Genomic DNA, 4,040 nt, shown 5'->3' on the forward strand with positions numbered 1-4,040 from the left:
CTAAGGAGTCCAGAATCAAAAGGACGGCCCTTCCCTTCCCAGCCTGCTCCTGCTCCACATGTTTTAACAGCAATGTAAATCTGCCATTGCCCTTTCAGTGCTTTGAAAAAAGTGAGTTTGCATTTTTATGAATTCCAGAATGTGTCCTTTTACTTTCCCTCTTGCACATCTATTTATCTCCGTGATTCTTTTTACTTTCTCTTGTCAGCCTAAAGTTAATTCCAGTCATTTTATGCCCCACAGTAAGTCCCTTCTTGGATGTTTAAAATTCAGTCGGAACCTCACACATTCCATAAAGAGAGTCACTTGGGTTGTAAGCTGCTGCCGGGGAGATTGCTACCTCTCCCCGCCAGAAAATTACATTTTCTGTTGCTCACAACAAAGATATCAAGAGTGTTAATATTGTTGTTGCGGTGACTGACAGCTGCTGCAAATATGGATGGTATAAAGTTAAATTACTGCACTTTGGAAGCTGTGCAAAGCTCTGGATGTTGCTGGAGTGATCCGCTCCATTCTCCAGGGGAAGGCTGGGCTTTGCAAGGTATCTGCCAATTTCATGTTGGGAACGTTCCAAAAGGCTCTGTTATGCCTCATCTCCAAGTGAGATTATTACAAGAGAGACTTTTTTTTATTTCATCTTCTGTGCTAAGAAACCTTCCGCTACCAGGCTGGGGAAAAGAAGGGGCCGTCCCATTCTTTTCTTTTCAGACCAGACGATACACATGGCACAATCAAAGGGAACTAGAATAAAATCTCCTCCTTAGTTGCAGCTGATCCAGTAAGCTCTGTTTTACTTGGTTATCCTTACTGCATGGGAAGTGTCTGGCTTGGACAAGAAGGTCATGAAAGTGCTCAGATATGAAGGCTGGAATTTTAGCAGAGTTGCCAGCTGTGGAGAGGCGTGCCCGACTCGCACAGAAGAGGGGAGCAGTTTCATGCCTGGATCTCACTGTGCAAAGAGCGTAGAAACCTCATGCTTCCTGGCACAATGTAGTCATGTGTGAAGGGTCACATCTCCCCCAATGCACAGTAATTCACAACATTCTGTGGCTGGGAGGTTATTGCCCTGTGCCTCTGCAGTACCAGGTATGGAGAGATAGCTTCTGCTGGTAACATAGAGCAGGCAGGGGAGTGAAAACACCAGCCCCCGTTCAGTTGCTGCTAAGGCACTAGGATTATAACTTGTGCCTGCTGATAAGTGGGTGCGCACAAGCTCCTTTGGGTAAATAAATACGGGGATAATTGACTCCCTGCTTCCTTTAAACCCCAAACCCAGCTAGTGCCTGGCTGGTACCTAAAGAGAACCTGGCCCTGTAAGCTGTTACATATGATCCCCTTGGAATATACATGGGTTCAAGAGGCCCATCCACATACATGCGGTTCCAGGACCAGGATAATGGGACATACACCTGTCCCAGGCTGGCTGGCCCTTTGAGGGATATTGTGACATCGCAGCTCTGCCCAGGTGATGCTGAAGAGGCATCTTAGCTGTGAGGATTGGACACAGGAGGGAAAGGTCAGAGAGTGAGCTCAGCTGGGAAAGGAGAGCTCCGGAAGGGATGAGGTGTTTCCCCTTCCCGTGGGAGGGCCAGATTGGAGTCAGATGCCAGGAGGACTGATGAGAGCATGGAGGGGGGAGGCTGACATAGGGGCCAGCCTCCCAGAGAGGGAGCCCTAGGCAGCGGCGTTCTGGCAGGAGAGGACTGGTGAGCCAGGGAAGACTTGTGAAGGGCTGGGGTTCAAGGGCAGGGCAGAAGTGGTTTTGGTATGTGCTGCTGCTTTGGGCTGTGTAGACCTCAGAGGGGAGCCTGCAGCCAGGCCCTGAAGAAAAGGTGAAGTCAGTGAGCTGGAGAGGAGCACGTGTGCACAAGGAGGCCAGGAAGGGGCAGCTGGGGAAAGGCCTGCGGACAGGTTGAGGTGGGAGGAAGCAGGGGGCCTGAATGGATGGAGCTGGCTTGCTTATTACCCAGTCCGTGGGTGGGAACCAAGGGAAAAGGGAGGGCCTGTGTTCCTCTATTGGCCACTGGAAAACATGGAGCGAAGACTTCAGAGAGCAGGGGCCAGAACTGTTCAGTGCAACTGGGGCCAAAGTCCTTGCCCCTGCTCTCTGAAGGCTTCTCTCCACATTTCCCGGTGGCCAGTAGGGGAATCTGAGCCCTCCCTTTTCCTTTGGTTCCAACCCAGGGACCCCCAACAATGGGGTTAAAAAATTGAAAAACTCACCAACACTCTCTTGGGCTCTGGACCAGCCATGCAGGGTGGATTCACATGGGTATTTTCGGGGACTTGTGGAGGCACTGCAGGTTGAATCTCTCTAGTCCAGCACCCTTGGGACCTGACCAGTGCTGACCCAGAGAATTTGCCAAACCACAGGGGGTCAATATTGTCTAGCAGCATCACCAATACTCCCACTGCTTGCTGGGCTCTTAGAAGATATATAGGGATAATTTAGAGCTAGATCCCAGCACAGAACACTGAGAGCCAGAACTGGTGGCTGTAAACAAACTTTATAGGACTGCGGGAAACTTGCCACACCCTTGATAAAGTGGGCATCCGGCTAACTCAAATCATGCCAGACCACAGATGGTGCTTGACAGTGAGTTGCCAGAATAGAAAGGTTCAGCCTGTGGTTTATACAGGTCATTTCTGAAAGTGGGTTGGGATCTTTAACTTACATATTCCACTTGCGGTCCTTTTACAATTGCACGAAGTTCTGATACCATCCCTCTTTTAGGGGAAGCTCCATCTAAATGCAAGGGCTCATCGCCGGGCCAACTCTTCCCAGGAGGAATAGTTTTTTACAGTTTCTTGCACAGGATTTATTAGCTACGTTGAGGAACAAAAGCCACAAAAGAGCCAGGAGGGGCAGAATTTCAAACAGACCGGAGCGTGGGAGTGCAGCATGGCCAGGAAAGGCCAGCTGCAAATCATATTTTTAATTAAACTGTGGACATTTGTAAGTGATAAAAAGCATTTTGGGTTGGTTTACATGGCATTTAGCTGCTTTAATTGGGATGTCTGTGTTTGGAGTTTGCAGACAGAAGCAGATAATAAGACGATGGAAACAGATCACAGCGACTTAACATCCTTGCATTTGCACAGCCCAGTTGTTAATGTTATGAAATAGAAACCCTGTTATCAGCTTGCATAAAACAGCTTGTTTGGGTAGATTGCAAATACTGTGTTTAATTAACTGAGCTTTGGGGACAGTGAATCTTTTTGTTCCAAGATACGTCTCTGCAGAAATAAAGGCGTTTTCATTTAAATAAAACAAAAGGGGGTGTTTATCAGAATGTTACTTAATTGTCAGCATAGCTAAAGGGTTTTGTTTCTGCAGTAATTTATGAAGGGGAATTGATCAGTGAAGCAAGAATCTCTGTCCTGTACAATTACAGAGCTCTCTCTTTAATTCCAGGCATTAACTATGGCAGCAGCGAAGGGGAAGCAAAAAATCCAGCTTCTTAAATCTCTGGGATATTCCAGTTTGATGGGCTAAGCCCACCTCTGCCCAATTAATGCATTCAAAGCATTACTCTCTTGATTATCTAGGGCATTTTCAAACCCGATTGCCTAGGCCTCTAGACATAAGCGTGCATTTCAACCCAGGTAGATGAGGATGATGATAAAGTCCATTTGACATTAATAAATTATATGACCACACACTGAATTCTAACAGGAAACTTTTGCCTGAAAGGCCAAGAATGTCTCACAAAGCACGTGATACAGAGAACAAAAGAGCTGGTTAAGAGAGAATATTTCTCCCTCTGAAATAAGTTGATACAACACAATTTTTATTGGTTGTAGAAGTGTTTTGGAAGTTTGACTCCAAACCAGATTTGATTTTGTTTTAAGGGGATAAAACAAAACCTGAACAATGTTTGATAAAAATGCAGATTTTTTTTTCACAATGATTTTCCGTTGTGTCAGAATGCCTTGTTCCAAGGGAAATGTACTACTCTTTGCTCTCTGGATCGCTAGTTGTGAATCTCCATACAAGTCTGCCTATGAGTGATGGCATATAACCCATTTAACGTGGACTT

General features: G+C 46.5%; 1 long non-coding RNA gene across 1 annotated transcript; it reads left to right on the forward strand.

Annotated features, from left to right (window-relative positions):
• Positions 1-1,516: 1,516 nt before the first annotated feature.
• LOC142819958 (uncharacterized) lies at positions 1,517-3,686 on the forward strand. The gene is made up of 3 exons (XR_012897649.1): positions 1,517-1,706; positions 2,735-2,956; positions 3,416-3,686. It is a non-coding gene; the product is annotated as an uncharacterized LOC142819958 (long non-coding RNA).
• Positions 3,687-4,040: the final 354 nt, after the last annotated feature.

The sequence above is a fragment of the Pelodiscus sinensis genome, chromosome 25 (assembly GCF_049634645.1).
Source record: "Pelodiscus sinensis isolate JC-2024 chromosome 25, ASM4963464v1, whole genome shotgun sequence".
Classification (NCBI taxonomy): Eukaryota; Metazoa; Chordata; order Testudines; family Trionychidae; genus Pelodiscus; species Pelodiscus sinensis.